The sequence below is a fragment of the Pteronotus mesoamericanus genome, unplaced genomic scaffold, assembly GCF_021234165.1.
Source record: "Pteronotus mesoamericanus isolate MK-2021 breed Mesoamerican mustached bat unplaced genomic scaffold, CSHL_Meso_final scaffold_232, whole genome shotgun sequence".
Taxonomy (NCBI): Eukaryota; Metazoa; Chordata; class Mammalia; order Chiroptera; family Mormoopidae; genus Pteronotus; species Pteronotus mesoamericanus.
In genome coordinates, this window is record NW_026555311.1 from 3,393,886 (window position 1) to 3,413,131 (window position 19,246).

Consider the following 19,246-nt stretch of genomic DNA (forward strand, 5'->3'; position numbering starts at 1 on the left):
TTCAGCAAATGGTGTTGGGAGAGCTGGACGGCTACATGCAAAAAATTGAAACTGGATCATCAGCTGACACCATTCACAGAAATAAACTCAAGATGGATGAAAGACTTAAATATAAGTCGCAACACTATAAAAGTCCTAGAGGAGAACATTGGTAGGAAATTCTCAGATATCCCACGCAGCAATTTTTTCACCGATATGTCTCCTAAAGCAAGGGACATAAAGGCAAGAATAAACAAGTGGGACCTCATCACAATAAGAAGCTTCTGCACGGCTAAAGAAAACATCAGCAAAAGGAAAAGGGAGCCAACCGTATGGGAAAATATATTCGCTAATGATACATCAGATAGTGGTTTTATCTCCAAAATATATAAAGAACTCACTCGACTCCACTCCAAAAAGACAAATGATCCAATCAAAAAATGGACAAAGGACCTGGGCAGACGCTTTTCCAAGGAGGAGATACAGAGGGCCTAGAGGCATTTGAAAGGATGCTCAGCATCACTAGCCATCAGAGAAATGCAGATCAAAACCACCATGAGGGACCACCTCACACCGGTCAGAATGGCCATCATAAACAGATCCACAAACAACAGGTGCTGGCGAGGCTGTGGAGAGAAGGGAACCCTAGTCCACTGTTGGTGGGAATGCAGACTGGTGCAGCCACTGTGGAAAGCAGTGTGGAATTTCCTCAAAAAGCTGAAAATGGAGCTGCCTTTTGATCCAGGGATTCCCCTGCTGGGACTATACCCTAAGAATCCCAAAACGTCAATTCAAAAGAACCTATGCACCCCAATGTTCATAGCAGCACAATTTACAATAGCCAAGTGTTGGAAGCAACCTAAATGCCCATCAGTAGATGATTGGATCAAAAATGATGGTACATATACACAATGGAATACTATGCAGCAGAAAGAAAAAAATAACTACACCTCGGGACAGCATGGATGGAACTGGAGAGCATTATGCTAAGCGAAATAAGCCAGGGGGCGAAAGACAAATACCATATGATCTCACCTATAAGCGGAACCTAACCAACAATACAAAGATACAAGGAAAATAAGACCAGCAGCAGTGAAAGTAAAAGAAACCAACAGACACAAGAGGGAAGGAGGGAAGGGGTGTGGGGGAAAAGTAAGGGAAGGCGAAAGTGAAGGAACAAAAAATAAGAAGGTCTCATGGACAAAACCAAAGGGCAAGAGTTGAGGGAGGGAGGGAGGGAGGGAGGGGGCAAGGGAAAGTGGTGGGGGGTAGTCAGAGACAAATGTATTTGAAAAAATAAATAAATTAATTTAAAAAATAGGGACTGGTTAATGATTAAAATGCAGAGTAAAACCTTCAGACGAAAAGAAAGAAATTTTGAAGACAATTTTTTTTGCATGTGTAACAGTTTTTATTAGTTTTTAAAATCAGTACTTCTTAATGGAAACAACTTGACCAAAAATCTGTCACAGAATTTTGAGACACATTAAGACATAGTTTTAATGAGGAAAAAAAAAGGCCTATGTGGGCTAATGTTAGATAAATAAAGAGAAGGGTCTGAGTACCATGTCTGTACCTAGGCACATTGGATAATGGAGAATAAGACAGAAGGCAAGAATCTAACGAGTTTGAGAGGGCAGGAACAAGGCTAGACAGAATGGAATGTTGAGAATGCAAGATGTGGGAGTTGCCAGAAGTCTTGGAGAGGCCACTGAACCTTTGCCTAATGTGTAATGAGGACATTTACCAATTTCATTTTTGATAGAAACATGACCTTAGTCTATTGTTAAAAAACAATTAAAACATTATTTTTATTTATTTGACCTGCCGATTTTTATTTCTTACTAAAAGTTGTATTTCTGCTATCCACACATATATTTAAGTCTTGTTTTATACACATTTTTATACTATTTGATGTGTTAAAATTCATAGCTATTACAATTTATTTGTGGATTATCAAAGTAAAATTCTGCTTTGTTTACCCAAGAACATGGTGTACATTATCATTTGTTCAGATCTTCTTTTATATCTGTCATGCAATTAAAGTATTTCTTAGTAGATCTTCCATATTTCTTCTTACGTATTACTAGGAGTGACAGAGACTGCTAGCTTTTCCCTAAGATCATTTCTCCCCTCTTTCTGTGCAGTGGAAGCCCTGAGTTTTAGATGACACATGGCTACCCAGAATAAAATCTTTATTTTCAACCTGCCTTGCAGATAAACTTGGCCATGTGACTAAGTTTTGGAGAGTGGGATATAAGTGAAAACAGTTATGAGCAATTTTGAGAAGTGTTCTTAAGGGAGAGAAATGTTCTATTCTCTCCTCTTTTCTGTGGTAAGAATGGGACACTATGGCGGGAGCGCAAAGCTGGGTGGAGGCTGGGACTGGCTCTCAGGATCTGTGAAACCACTGTTCTTGTCTTGGACTACTGATCACTGGACTTTTCACATGGAACAATAATCACTTTTCTGTCTAAGCCACTGTTTATTTGGGTTATATGTTGGACCTGATGCTAATTTGTATACTAAACATGTCAAATCTCTTTTATTTGTATTGTAAATAATATTTTTCCATTATATCTTCTAATTGGTTATTATTTCTATGTATAAAAAATCTATTGATATATTCACTTTGTACCTTACTAAATGACTGAATTTTAATATTGTTTGCAGTAGTTAGGAAACAAGGTTGGAATACGGAAGAAAGGGGAAGCTCTGATTTATGCTGCTGCTTTAGCACTTGACAGATATGGGGGACAATGTTTATTGTAACAACAATGGAGATAATTTGCATGTGTTAACTGCTACAGAAGTTTCACAGGAAAAGAATGGCAGGTTCAGGACAGTCAACTACCAACTAGGGCACATGTGTAAGCCACAAAATTTACAGAGAAGCATTTAAAGAGAGCCTTATCTGCAACTAGAGAGCCACCTGTGCTGAAAACAGGCCTTGATTATAAGACTGGCACAGTTCCAAGAGATTGAATGACTAGTCAAAGACCTGTAATGGGGGTATTTGGGTAGATGCTCTTAAGAGCCACAAACACAGTTTCTTTAAATCTCCAGACTGGCCAACCTACCTCCTCCTTGTGAAAAGGCAGCAGACTCTCATTGCCTGGAGCAAAAGCCTTATTTGAAGCCATTTTCTTGAAAAAGGTGTTTATTCTCCTCAGGATCCTTTACTGCTTACCCTTATTTTTTCTAAGCCAATAAAGCCAGATCTCAGAGAGGTCTTCTCAGGGAAATGCTACTTCTTCAGGAGGTGTATGTCACAGGGTATGACTCATATTTACCCCAGGAACCAGAAAAAAAAAACCATGTATGTAGATGTATGTGGAAGATGCTGAACTAGGATGGGCAGAATATAAAGCTGAGTGGGGTGAGCTTTGCCTTTCATCTGTTTTTCCTCTTTCCATCAAAATTTTTGTTAGTTATGTTATTTGGTTTTATTTTTGGGATCTAGATTTTAGACTTTGAAGTCAGGTGTTTTTGTTATTAGGATTTGGATAACCGGAAGGTGCATAAAAGAAAATTCTCATATATTGGAAGAACTGTGGCAGACACATCCACAGGCTGGTGGCCTAATGACGCCAGTGCACTGTTTGTGAGGAGAAGCTGAACAACTAAGGTGGAAGGAGAGGCAGTTGTGCTGAGAAAGCAGGGCACCTGAACGAGCGTTTCTGGAGGTAGAGCAATTGTGGGTGGTGAGAAGGACAGGAGTACCAATCTGGCTGTGGGTATCTGAGTTGGAATGAAAGAGGTTACTTGGAACCAGTGGGCCAGGGAACTGAAGGGCTGGGTTTTGATGGAACACTGATGTCTGTCAGGCAAATGGCAGAGTTTCTTTCACATGGAGAGGGAGACTGAGCCAGATGACACAGGGCTTAGTTTCATTTGATTATAGTAACAGGAGAGGGGCAGAGACTCATAAAATTGCATGAGTCTGAAAGAATGAGTTTTATATGACAGGGTGGAAGCAGTCATGATCTGGAAGTAAAGATACAATTCTTAGAGTTCTGAATCCATAGGAAGGCAGTGGGAGAGAAAATACAAGGGTGGGTAGAGCGGGTTTATGATTGTGAGTACGTAAAATACAGAGTTTATTCTTGTATTTTTATTTATTTATTAATTATTGTGTTATTTATTATAAATAACTATAAACTTTCTTTTGCCATCCCCTGTATTTTCTTTCTATCTTCTTTTTGGTAGGAAAATATTTTTTCTCTACACTCAGATCAATCTGTTTTTAGCAAATACTCCAAGTATCCAGCACTATCATTTCTGTAACTATGAATACAGTCTAAGTGGGAAGTTCTGAGAGGTCAAATTCATGGGACTGCCAAACCACTGCCATTTGAAATAAAAGTTCAAATAAAATATTTATTATATACATTGACATATTATATATATTTGTCAATGGGAAACAATTTCAGTTTACATGAATTTTAAGAATTTATAACATTCTTCAGATATTAATGGCTTGAGGCAAAATGATACCAATATAACAGGACAATTTAATTAAAAAAAATTCATAACCAGCTTTTAAAACAAATCCGGGTATTCAAAATGACTAACATATTAATTTTAATAGTAGTTTAAAAGTAAATTTCTTTTTGCCTTTCAATGTTTTCCATGACAGCTGTTTTGTTTCTGTTACTCCATAGAAAACAATTAACAGAAAATTCTAAAACAGATGGCTGATACCATGTTTTGTAATTTATTTTAAATCTATGCCACCCAATACATCTGCCATCATCTGGAACTAGTTATCAGAAAGTGGTTTGGACTTGATGTTGAATGTGGACCCAACTGGGAATGAAAATCATAGACAGCGGTGAGACAAGCACTGCAGTGAGGACTGTGCTCTAGGGCAGCGTTTGCAGCAGTTCCTAAGATTTTAGTTAAATTCTGCCATCGTGGTCATAGTCCACTAAATTTCGATTTAGCCTTTGTTCTTGCATTTGTTTTCTTTCCATCAAACCTCTACGTTTGCCCCATTTTCTTACCAAGATCACTCTTTATTTTATAGACTACAAGGCTAAGGCTAAGGTCCCTGTTATTTCTAAATTAGCCCCAATATTATAAAATTTGATATATAAACTTCATTAAGAGAATCAAGAAATAGCTAAATAAACACCTGCTTCAATGCTTATTTATAAATAAAATGCATGTTATTTGTTTTAGGATTATCATGAGGAATGTTGATATATTCAGACATTTCATAGACTATCATTTTATCACTCAAGGTTTGACGTTTTTTATTGGTGTTCTAGAAAACATGGAGAGCTAGCAAATCACAGGAGGACTGACTTGCTCATTCTCATTAAAATAGAAATGCTAAAAAGAAGTTATTTATTTAGAATTTTAGCAAATATACACCTATGTTAAGTTAGTGCCTTTCACCTAGCAAATACATATACCACATGTTATGTGTACATGTTTTGATATTTTAAATTAATTTATTGTTTTAGCAAATATTTTTTAGAATTCTTACTATGTTTCAGAAAATGCATAGGTCTCAGATGTGAACAAACTAGTCAAAATTGCATTCAAAGGGAAGACATTTAAACAAATATGTGTACAAATAGTATAATTTTAGTAAATCACAAAAGCTAAGGAGAAACATCAGTGTAAGGGAATAGAAAAGACTAATTGATAGGAATAGGAACATATATGTCTTTCAAATATGTAAAATCAAATCTACAATATTTCCTGCATAAATATTTAAATAGATTTTAAAGATTTAAAAAAAAACTCTGCAGTTGGTATAAAAACACTAAGTCCTTTCCTTTTCTCTCCTGTAATCATTATTATTTGCAGCCTTTTACCTAAAATTTTACATTTGCATGTTAACTACTATTTTTTTTCTTTTTGTAACCATCTCGAGTAGCTTAGCAAAGGGTGAACAGCCAACAGTTCCATTTATTGCATGAGAGGGCATAACGAAAATAGAAATAAAATCAAATATTCAGATATTTACTAAAGAATGTGGCACATAGATCTGTATTTCAGACCCAGATTTCAAATTTTACGTTTTATTTGTTAATTTCCATTTAAATTCTTAGATCTTATTTACCCCACCTGCAAAAGAAGATAGAACGTTTTCTAAATTTGAAGACTGATGGTTGCAAAGTAAAACTAATTCAGAGAATTTTAGTTCTAATAATTTTGATTCCATGAAAGAAACTATAATTCATATTGTAGATAATAACATGTTTTGAGATGTGTAAATTTCAAATTTTGCAAATACTGTGGTAGCAAATACAATGTCTAATTAAATTCTATTCTTTTTATTTATTTGTTTGTTTTGTCTAGAACACTGATTGAATTACCTTAATTAATTTTCTTCTTGTTCCTTTTTAGAGCACCTTGTAGACTTGTTTATGTCCTGTATTTAAACTACCATCAAATTCTTTTTGCTCTTGCTAATTCCAAACTATTTTCTGGCAAAGAACTATCATCTTTAGTTTTCTTTACTTCTTTAATTAACATAAGCCTTTGGTTTTAGGTGGGATACTTTTCCTTAAGAAGTAAATTGGTCTTGTAACCATATAGACAAAAATAGCAAAGACAACATGACTTCCTCTTACTGAACCCACAACTTCTAGTGACCATTTCCTTTGCAATGCTTACAAACCACCCAGTGAGGGCCTGTTTCATACTTTTACCTAGGATCAATACAAAGCTTGCCAGTCTTCAATTAATGTTTTCTATTTTATTTTGATTTTTAAAATCAAAACAAGGCATTTCTCAATTTTTAGTATTCAGCAATAGACATATTACAATCTTATTTGTAAGTTCTTTCAGTGTTTGGGGTTGTAATATACTGGAATCAAAAGTCTAAGAAAAGTTATGCATGTAAAGTATTCCTTGTTGTCTGACCACCTGCACTATTGAAAGTAGATATGTTCCAGAGAAAAGGAACATCTTTATACCCTAAGTATTGGTGTTTTCCCAAAGGTAAGTAATCTATCATGATCTTTGGCCTACATCCCTTACAAATAAACATCTAGCAAGAGCGGGGAATGAGGGCATAATAGAATTTTGACCATTACTTAGGCTATGGTCTTTGCTAATGCTAATTGTCAGTGGACTCCAAAGGTCAGAAAACCAAGTAATACAGAGATGATATCTAATAATTCTATATCCATGAAGTTTCATTTGTTAACTTTCTAGTGTATATACTAAGGAGAATAAATGAAAGATAGTTTTGAGCTGAGGCAATTCTGAATTGTAAATGTGGTCTCTGAAGAACCTCCCATAGCCCTACTCTGCCTTAAATTCATGGTCTACTTGAGTTTCTGTATGTTCTATGCAGTCCACAAAGGTATTAATACTTTGTTATGAAAGGTACTATTGTGGAAAAGTTGGTGCAAACTTTGTGTTTGTTGATTTTCTTGTATTACCACATAAGACAGAATATATTTGTTTATGTACTTCCTTTCTGAAGGGTTAAAAATCTAATTTTTTATAAAATTAATTGAGTCAATGTTAATACAAATAACGATCTTCCAATCACCAATAGAATGAATTAACAGATTATTTATTATTAGAATAAGTATCGGTAAAGTTGTCATCTCTCATGTTACCAGGATGCCTCTGTTTCAATCCTCTTTTCAAGGTAATGCAGTGACTTGTGTAGTGATTGATTTGGGCCGTTAATGACAAGTCCAAGTAGGTTTTAGTTCATCCATCTTCCCTGAGTCCAGACAAAAAGGCTACTATAAACAAACATCATGTCTGAGTGATTTTTGACAGAAAGAACTCCAAGAAGCCTCCTGGCATATTGCATACTTGTCCCTTCATCTACCTGCCAGGAATGACACAGCTCCAAGTGGGGCCCTGGAACCTTGACTTCATCACATCCAGGAACCTGTGAGATAATCCTTATGGGGAACTAACTTCACACCTTGAAATTTTGGTACAGTTTCAGGGGTCTCTGAGACTATCTGGGTGTTGGTAGAGAATGACACATAGAAACACAAATGCTTACTATAATACCACACACAAATCCGTGCAAATGTGTGTTTCAGCATATCTCTGTGTCCTGACTTGCAAAATGACAAAAGCGATAACAGAAATTGTGGTGATAGAATGTTACTTTTTAAATTAAAAAAAAAAATGTTTTTAAACGATGGTACTTCTTTCAAGTCTTCTTTACTTGGCTCTGCCAAAAGTGATTTTTTTTAGTTTCTCTTTCAATGACCATGTGGATATAAATGGCAGCTGAGCGGGTATCACGTTGATAGGCAGATTCTTCAGTGCACCTTTCATTGAATGCTCACTGTTCCTGATTTTTGATTGATTCCCTTGAGAATTCTGTTCTCATTTCTGCAGGATGGTGTTGTTAGCTTCCACCAGCACCTTAAGGGCTTCTTAAATCAAGAATACTCAAAGCAAAATACTCAGTAATTTGACAAACTCCTTTACACAGTGGAAATCAAGTGACTTTATTAGCTTGACTAAAATTAGAACAATTCTGTATGTCTGCTGTGTTTTTTTAATTTCAAATTTTTATTTTTCATTTTTAATTGACATTAAATATTATTTCCTATTAGTTTCAGGTGTACAGAATGGTGGTTAGACATTTATATAATTAACAAAGTGATCTTCCCGAAAAGTCTAGTTTCCACCTGGCACCATACATAGTTATTACAATATTATTGACTATATTCCCATGCTGTATTTTAAATCCATGTGACTGTTTTGTAACTACCAATTTGTACTTCTTAATCCTTTCACCTCTTTCACCCATCCCCTCGTCCCCCTCCCATCTAGCAGCTATCAGTTTATTCTCTGTATCTATGAGTCTGTTTTTGTTTTGTTTATTCATTTTTTTCTTTAGAATCCACATATAAGTGAAATCATATGGTATTTGTCTTTCTCTGTCTGACTTATTTCACTTAGCATAATACCTTCTAGGCCCATCCATGTTCTTGCAAATTGTAGTATTTCAATTTTTTGTATGGCCAAGTAATATTCCATGTATGAATATATCACCTCTATTTTCATCCAGTTGTCTATTGATGAGCACTTACATTGTTTCCATATCTTGGCCATTGTAAATAATGCATTGTAAATAATGCGTTGTAATAATGCATAGATGAGCACGTGTATTTTAAAATTAGTGTTTTAGACTTTTTTGGTTAAATGCCCAGAAGTGGAATTGCTGGGTCATAAGGTAATATTTTTTTAGGAACCTCCATGCTCTTTTTCATAGTGGCTGTATGAATTTGCAGTCCCACCAATAATGCACAAGATTTCCCTTTTTCTACATCCTCCTCAACTCTTGTTGTTTGCTGATTGATTTATAACAGCTTTTAATTTGCATTTCTCTGATGATTAATGATGTTTAGCATATTTTCATATGTCTACTGGCCATCTGTATATCCTCTTTGGAGAAATGTCTATGCAGGTCTTCTGTCCATATTTGAAATTGGATTGTTTTTGTTTTTGGTGTTAAATTGTCTTAATTCTTTATAAATTTTGGATGTTAACTTCTTATTGGAGATATTATTGGTGAAAATCTTTTCGCATTCAGTAGGTTGTCTTTTGGTTTTGTTGATAGTTTTCTTTACTATGCAAAAACGTTTCAGTTTGAAGTAGTTCCATTTATTTATATTTCTTTTGTTTTCCTTGCCCAAGTAGATATATCAGAAAAAATATTACTAAGGGCAATGTCAGGGAGTTTACTGCCTATGTTTTCTTCTAAGAGTCTTACAGTTTTGGCTCTTACATTTAGTTCTCTAATCCACTTTAAACTTATTCTTGTATAAACTTATGATGTAAGAAGGTGTTCTAGTTTTATTTTTTTGCATGGATCTGTCCAGCTTTCCTAACATGACTTATTGAATAGACTGTTTTTACTTCATTGTATATTTTTGCCTCATTTGACAATTGATCATATAAGTGTGGGCTTATTTCTGGACTCTTTATTCTGTTCCATTGAACAATGTATTCTTTTTATACCAGTACCATGCTGTTTTGATTATAATAAGCCTTTTAAAATAGTTTTACATCAGGTGGCATGATACTCCTAACTTTGTTCTTCTTTCTGTGACTATTCAAAGTCTTTTGTGGTTTCCAGTAAATTTTAGAATTATTTGTTCTAGTTCTGTGAAAAAAGCCATTGGTTTTTTGATAGAGATTGAATTAAAATCTATAGATTGCTTTGGGTAGTATGGACATTTTAGCAATATTACTTCTTCCTTGAATAAGTGGAGCACAGTATATGCTTCCATTTATTTGTATCTTTTTCAATTTCTTTCTTCAATGTCTCATGATTTTCCAAGTCCAGGTCTTTTACCTCCTTGATTAAATTTATTGCTAAGTACTTTTTAATGCAATTATAGATGGGATTTTTAAAATTTACCTTTCTCCTGGTTTGTTATTGGTGTTTAAAAATGCAACTGATTTCTGAGTATTAATTTTGGATCTTGCTATATTACTGAATTTATTTATTAGTTTTAATAGTTTTTGTGATAGAATATTTAGAATTTTTTCTATATAAAATCATGGCATCCAAGAATAATGACAAGTTTTACTTGAGTCTTTCCAGTTTGGATGCCTTTTATCTCTTATTTTTCTTATATGATTGCTATGGCTAGGACTTCCAATGCCATGTTGAGTAAAACTGGTGAAAGTAGAAATCATTACCTTCTTTTTGATCTTAAGGAAAATGCTTTTTCCCATTGAATATGATGTTAGCTGTGGGTTTGTCATATATGACTTTTATTATGTTGAGATATGTGCCCTTAATTCTCACTCAGCAGAGAGTTTTTATTATAAATCGATGCTGAATTTTGTCAAATGCTTTTTCTGTATGTATTGATATGGTAATATAACTTGTATTTTGTTTATGTGGTATATTGCATTAACTTTTCTATATTTAAGAATCAAGTTCAGTCAGAGTATTAAAGATAAACTGAAGTGATTTGAATAACATATTTTATCTTACTCTCACAAAAAGAGCAGCAGGAGAATGCAAAAGAAAAACATAAGCACATAAGATTGACTAAATTAAAAGAACAGAGTTATTTTCATAAGAGAAAGTTGTGATACTCAAAAATGTAAGAGACAGAAATAAAGGAAAAATTGGATATTAAAATCCGGTATAAAGTGAAGAAGAGAGAGATGAAAAATATATACAAGATTAAGCTCTTTAAATGAAGAGCTTTGAAAAGTCAGGGGGCGTATAGATTTTAGTTGTTACTGGTCAGAAACTATGAATTTGTCCCAGAGGATATTAACAGAAGAATAGGGTGAGATCATGAACAGCAGGCTGGGATGATTAATGAAAGGTGGTTTCTTAAACCTGCACGCATCCTTCCTAGACTGTATTCTGCATAAAAGTAATTATGATATGTTAAACACAGAAAGATTGCTATACTATATTGTTATAGATTTGGGAGAAGATAACTTGAACGATCAATGTAAAATTCTGAAAGAACATCCGGATGAGTTTCAAAATAACAGTTATGGTAGGTGACTATGCAGGTATTGTCTGTGCCCTGTGGGAACATGCCCGAAAATTGTGGACTCTAAGAGAAGCCATAGCAATGACAAGGTTTATCTGCCAGTAGCCTGTTAGGATAATAATAGATTGAGTTTAATTAAACCTTGGTTGAATGGGAGAATAAGCCTGAGTGGAATTATCTGACTCCAAAGTGATGGTGGATAAAAATTATATGAACAAATGCTTTGGTAAGATAGAGAACTCTAATTGAGTGTCCACAGGTGAAATCTAAAATATGATACTAGAAAAACACAATGTATTCACCAGAATGCAAAGGAAAATAGGGAAGAATGCTCTCAAAATCACCACGCAGTATTGGCCTCAGAGCAGCAAAAACTCAGTGAAGAAGATGGAACTGCTATAAATTCAAAAGTACACAAAAGCTATGCAAAAGTATACAAAAGCTACAAAAGTATGATAATTGTTTTCAGTAGTTGTGGCACATAGAATCATTGGGGGAATTAATGAATAATGAGATCTGAGCCTCAGCTCACACCCATTCAACCAGAGCATCTGATGGTGCAGACCTGGCAATGACCCACTGGCAATGCGCATTATAATGTGAAGCATGTGGAGAAGCACTAGAACAGGAGATCGGGAGAGGGTAATGCTTATTTGAGACTCTGCTTAGAGGCAAGTAGGAAATATTTTGCTCCTTGCTGGGCACTAGGGGTCACTCAAAGGCATTGGCAGATGCTTCAGATAAGCATTCTATTGAACTGTAATTTTGCAGCTGAAAAAATAATGGACATGGGGGAGAAACCTTCCCCAGGACATAGGCCTTTTAGGCTGAAGCAATTTAATAGCAAACAGTGACAACACACACAAGAGCACATGCAAGCTCTGTCAGGAGACATAGGCCACACTCAATTGCACTAGGAAGATGACAACACAGGCTCAGAAGGAAATTAAAAAGTTTTAAATAAGCTAGATGTGGGGGAGGGTGGGAAGCTCTTCAAATAAGCCTTGCTGCCTGGGTACACTACCATTGCAAATTTCCATGTAATAAGAGAAGACTTTCTCACATGCCACAACCTGAGAGAGGTGACAATATGAGCAGGTGGATTTTCTCTGGCAAATAAATATTCTTAGTCTCTTAGAAGGAAGTTTCTTCTAATTGAAGTTCACAGGTCATAGATTTTGATAATAGGCAGCATAGACTGACTGGGTGAGGTTGAAACTAAGGAGCTTGGGGTTTAGGGGTTATGACAGCTTCCACTCGAGATGAATCATTCAGTGAATCACCAGCCAAGTTTCTCTTAGAGCAAGAAGTTAAAATGAAGAGTCAGATATGAGGTCAAGGATAGAGAAGCTGTTGCTGATGAAAGACAGGAGTTTTAGGGGATACTTATGAAAATTTTGTTGTTTATCAACAAATAAACTATTGGTCATTTAAATGAAGTAATACTTTTTTTTTTTTCTTTTTAAGGTGAAATCACACTGAATTTATTTTCCCATGAAAGAAATAAAAACCTATGCACCTCCATGATTCATGATTTGAAACCCTTGGGTGACTTAAGAAATGTAACATTTGGGATAAACAAAATGAAAAACAAGAGATAATTATGTAATGCTTCCAAGGGAAGTCATTTAAGTACCAAGTCGGATTTGTTATTTCAAGTCCTATGTGACCAAGGTAACAGCTCTTTCCCTACCTACCCAGTGAGGATTTTAGCTGGACACAGGATTCATAAGGTCTAAAGTGTTCATTCATTATTGGGAGAGAGCTCTGCTATGATCAGAAAGACTGAACCAGTTTTCACATAAAAAATTAACATCTATCACCACTAAGTTGACTACACACAGAAGAGCTAGAGACACTCTAACCAACATCACGGGCAGGTTGGAATATGTGGGAAATTGACAGAAATACCATCCTGGAGCTTAAAAGGACTCTGACATGGTGAGATCTGGTAACTGTCTTCTGCAGTCAAGAGCATAAAGCCTTGGCTGGCTGCTGGGTTTTAACATGCATTGTAAAGATTGTAGTGTACTACAGTTTCATTTTGCGAAGTTCCAGTCAGAAGCTCTATAGATGAAGGCTTGCTTACTTGGAACACCTTTCTATTCATGCATAAATATCTTTTCGTAATTACAGCAGCAAAACAACTGAGAAATATCAGGGCAGCAGTGGGGAGTCTACTGTAGAGAGCCTTGTTTTTGGTCATCCATGGATTTTGTTCCAAGTTCACGCGATTTCCACTGTCTTGCCAACCATCCTCTGAAGGCTGCATCATAGTGCTGTTCCCATCTGTTGGGCAAGTGTTAGATGATGAGCTGGTTGTGTTTGTTTCCTGTGGTGTGACAGGCTGTGTTTCTGTTGTCTGCACTGGAGAAGATGAAGCAGTTTCTCTCAGAATGTCCTTCGTGGGTACTGGCATTGTAGGAGCAGAGATGAAGACCCTAGGTAATGTTGGAGCACTGGCGGCCTTAGGTGGAGCTGTCATGATTCGCTGTTGGTGCTGGAGTTGTAGAGGCAGAGGTGAAGACCCGAGGAGATGTTGGGACACTGGTGACATTATGTGGAGCTGTGTTAAGATTCGGTGTTGGTATTGCAGTTGTAGGAGCAGAGGTAGAGACCCGAGGTGATGTTGGGACATTGGTGAGTTTGACTTTGGGTAGATCTGTCTTGAGGTTATGTGTGGGTGTTGCAGTTGAAGGAGCAGAGGTGAAAACCCTAGGTGATGTTGGAACACTGGTGACCTTAGGTGGAGCTGGCTTACATCCAATAATATGTTGACTTTCAAATAATTAAACCACCCTGAGCACTCAACACGGCAACAATATGTGCCACTATCAGACTAGACTGCATTTTCTATGGTTAAAGACACATTCCTGTGAGAAATCCTCCCTTTCAGGTTATAACTTCTGTCCTTCTGAAAGGTGACACAGTAGCCATGTGTACAGATGAGTTGATTTGCACATTGAGAGAAAGGACATGACTCACGGTCCCGGCACATGGATGTGATTTCATGAGCTGTGGAGTCGGTTCAGGGCAGTGTGACAGACTGACCCGCCACTCCATTAACACGTACCTGAGCAACTATAGCATCTGTCCAAAGTAGTATGAGGCCCATGAAGGCTACCCAAGAATGCATGATGGAATCAGCCAGTGAGTCAGAAGGCTTCCAGCTTCTCTGGTGGTTGTAAATGAGGTAATTCTTAGAGTGCAGAAACTGTCCATGAATGAAAGGACTTTAGCATCTCTGGCACCTGCACAAAATGCCAGTGCACCTCAGCTGAGACCTAGTGGCAGAATCAGTTAGAAGAGCTTGATCAGATGAAGGAATCTATACTGTTGAAGGGGCTTAGAGTCTGGGAATAAAGACTCTGTTAAAAGAGTGCAGTGGCTTGGGATTTCAGTGTTGGGTCTACTAACCAAGGATCTGGGACATAATGGCATTAGCCTTAAAGGTCTCTCAAGAAGAGGCAGATAGTTCTAATCATATTCTCCTTTGGGGATGGTTTCTTAAACAATGCATTTGTGACAAGACCTAGAGTAAGGTATTCAGCAAGTAAGGTATTTCCTGTATGAAGAAGTATAGAACATTTTTTGAAGGAGATCTAAACAAATATAGAGGTATATTATGCTTCACAGGAGAAAGAGTTAACCTTATAAAATTATTAAATTTCATGAATATATCATTTCAGTCAGAATTCCAGTGGAGTGGAATTTTCATTTACTAGAATGAGCTAAGTCCAGATTTATATGAAAGTACTATTGCTTGAGAATAGTTATGCCAATATGAAAAAGAAGAACCTGGAGCCATTTATTTGCTGTATTAACTATTACTATACTTCTGTAATTTGACTGTTTGTTCAAGGTAGTGTAATTGCTATGACTAGCAACACCCAAGTTCATTCTTTTGTAATTGGTGGTAAGGGCAAAAGGCTCTTTTCCAGCAGTCAGTCACAGATATGCAGTATCCTCAGGAGATAGAAAATATGCCAGTAATTTGGATAGGGAAAAGTTAATATGGAGATTTATTAAGTAGGAGGATTAACTACTAAGGTGTAGAGAGAACTCTAAACAGAGGAATAGAATATAGGGGAGCAGTCACTACCTCTAGGGCTAAGGCTGAGTACCCAAGGAAGGAATGAACTTGGAAGAGCCTCCTCCAAACCCACCAAGGCTGAGAGTCAGAGCTCCTGTCGCCCATTGGAAGGTGAGAAATTTTGCTGAGGGGCCACAGTCTGCAGCTCGTAAGCAAGAAATTGCCCACTGTGCTGGCAAGACTCACTGAGAAGCTGTCTGCTGGGGTGCTGGAGAAACTTGCTGAGGAGGGCGGTGCCACTAGGAGGCCAGCTGTTTGCTACCATGTGCTGCAAGAATCAATAGGAAAAGCCGCCTCAGAGCTGGGATAAGAAGCCCCTTCTTTTAGAGTGTTCTAATGCTTTCTGCTGACAAGCTTCACCTTATTCCACTTGGTTAATAGGCATCAGCACCAACAGGATGAAGAAGAGCAAAGAGAGGTAGATTTGGCACCGAGGGGCAATGAGTTGATAAACCAGCATAGCCGTGTTCCTTCTATCTTGCGCTCTTCCTTCCTTCTGTTGCATCCAGTGATTGGCAACAAAAATGGAGAACACTCATCTTTTTAAAAGTTTTTGGTTTGTGGCCTCACTTACATGCATGAAGAATGAGAAATGTCTTTTAGTGATGTATCAAGGAAGGCAAAGAAAACACAATGCCAATGGGCAACTGCCTCTCTACCAGCCCCTATAACTAAAATAATGTTACTAGCCTAGTAAAAGACAACTGGATGAAGCAAATGGAACAAAGAATAGATCAAGGCGTATTGCATACATCAATTTCATTATTATTATTTTATTTAAGTATAGTTGGTATACATAGTATATCAGTTTCAGATGTACAATATAGTGATTTGACATTTATACGCCTTACAATGTGATAAGCAAGCTAATTTAAAACCAATATATTCAATTTGCAAACAAAATGTCAGATAGGAAAATGCTCTTCTCACCTTCTCCCATGACCACATAAAAATTACAACTGAATCATACAACAACCATAACTGAGAACCAGCTGAAGACTAGCTGAACAGACCTCCTATAACTAAGGATAAAGCAGAAGCCGCATTGAGGCTAGTGGGAGGGGTGAAGATGTGGAGCAGTCAGGTCCCACAACCACAGTGTGGCGATGAAGAATAGGAGGAGGTACTTTGGCTGTGAAGCTCTGCCCTAGGAGCAAGGAGTCCAGCCCCACATGAGGATCCAAAGCCTGGGGTACCAGTGCTGGGAAGAGGAGTCCCTGTACCATCCAGCTGTGAAAAATGGGGGATTGCATCCCAGTAAGACAAAGGGATGCTGGAAACCAACAGGATCCTCTTGCTCACAGACTCACTCACTCTAAGCTCCAAAGCAGGGGGAGCCGCTCAAAAGCATCAGGGACATAAGAGGAGGAACTAAACTAACTTCGGAATGAGACCTGGAGGGGCAGGATGGAGGCAACTCTCTTTGGGGACAGAGGTGCTGACAGGCACCATTGTTCCTTTGTTGAGGGCTCTTCTCACCCAGTCAACCCAGCACAGACAAAGGCCAAACTTGGGCTTTCCATTAACCTGGCTAACACTGTTCACCCCACCCTGGTGATTCCTTGAGATCCCACCTCATCCCATTTGCTTGCCTGGCTGAGCCTTTTCCAGCACCTCCTCTACCCTAGTGACCTGGTTTGGCTTTCTCTGTGAACTTTTGTAACATGTCTCAAAGGTTCGCAAACTCCAAACAAGCAGGGGCTGGCCTCTCTGTGTCTTGTACCTCTTTCTAAGCATCCCTGGTACAAGTGGCAACCAGCCTAAACTTGCATTCTAACTCCCATCAGGTGGCCTCAAGCTTGGATAAGCAGTGGCCAGTCTTGGTTTGCAACATAGCTTTAACTAAGTGGCCGCAGACCTGGCACAAGTGGTGACTGGCCTCAGCTCACAATGTGTTGTCCATCAAAGAGTCCCAAGACTGACACAAATAGCAGCTGGCCTGGGTTCCCAAGTGCCTGCCCAAGTGACTCTAAGACCAGCACCAGCAGCCACGAAATGCAGATTGTTAGGTAGCTCCTACCATGTGCCCCAAGCAACAAAGCCCATGAGTGTTCAAAATGAATTACTTATGGTATGTAATATAAGGGAATATTATTCTATATCTTAAAGTGAATTAAATCCATGTTTATTAATTGGAGTAATGTTTATATTGAGAAGTGCAATGGTTGGTACAATGCCATTTTTGTAAAAAAGAAACACCTAAGAATCTTAAGTACGTGTATGCTTATATATATTTGTATGATCTAGGAGAAAAATGTTAACAATGGTTTTCTGGGTGAGGGTTAGAAGGAGCAGCAGTTAATTCATTAACTCTTTATCTGTGCAGTTTAACTTGTTTAATTAGATACCATTTTCATGCATTTAGTATCTAATTAAATAATATTAAATACTAAAGTGTGAAGTGAAAGAGTTAAACTTTATCTATGTTATAAATTCAAATAAACAAATGTCTTAGGTCAGGAAATCCAGTCAACAAGTCACCTCTTCTGAAATGTTGACAGACACAAATGTGAACTAGTTACTTGGCTTGACTATACTTTGTCTTACAACACCTCTCCACCTGCCTGTCTTTGAACACTTGCACAAGAGAACTGCTTTTAGCAGTTGGATGGCAATACAGACACAGTGTGATTGGGGTGATAACCATTTTTAGCTGAAAGAATGCTGGTATATTTATACCGAAGATGTGGGAAGGCATTTAGGGTATAATGAAGTGTAAGTTTTTGTATAGCTAGTGTGTAATATTCAGATTATGCTAATATTTAGTAGTTATATATACATATATAAAAATATTTAGTACACAAAAAGAAGGAGAAAGGTTCAGTTAAATAATTAAAAACATAGAAGGTAATACATTTGATGGATATCTTTTCCCTGAAGTAATCCTAAAACAATATGAACACATTCACAAATTCAGCATAAAACTCCCCTTCTTGTATAAATTATCAAAGAAATTTCATGTTTTCCCATTTAGAAATTTATGTGAATTTTGCATTTTACTCCATATATTATTCAAGTTTGCTTTATAAATTTAAAGTTTTAAATTATGTACAAGTTAAATCACTTAATTCATATTCAACCCTATCTCACTCCCCCAGCCAGTTAAGGCTTCCAGGACTATGCACAGTGTTTATCTGAGGCTTTAAACAGCCCAGAAAACAACTGGGTACCTCCAAGGGAAAGGGATCGCACCTCCAAAGAGAGAAATACCTGACACTAGGAGACAGAGAGAAATGAGATTGCTTCCTCACTCTCACTATATTTTTGGATATTCCTTAAATGATAGCAGGCAACTTTCTCCTAGGTCACAGGTGAGGCAAAGACAGGTTAGATGCTCTCCACTCTCATTTCCTTTTCTGGGCAAATAGAACTATACTTAGCAGTTTCCCTTGCAGGAAGATTGCAATCATGGAAGTTTTGAATTCTATTTGCAGGCATAGCCATAAACTGTACTGCAAGATTTTCCTCACTCTCAACATTTTTGTTGGTTAAATGCAGAATAGTCAGTGGATCGTGATTTTATGATAAAAAAGGAACCAGAATTCTGAAGAACCATGTAGAGGAGGCAAAGTTAACAGCCTGTCTTGTGAGACACTAAGAGTACACACACATATATTATATTATAGCAATCTTTATAGCAGCCCTAGTTAAAGTTTTATTGATGAAGAACCTAAGTTAAGTACTTATTCAATTTTTC

The 19,246-nt window shown here is 37.0% G+C and overlaps 1 pseudogene; it reads right to left on the reverse strand.

The window, feature by feature from the left end:
• Positions 1-13,458: 13,458 nt before the first annotated feature.
• On the reverse strand, positions 13,459-17,001 carry LOC129085226 (hepatitis A virus cellular receptor 1-like; annotated as a pseudogene).
• Between the last annotated feature and the right edge of the window lie 2,245 nt (positions 17,002-19,246).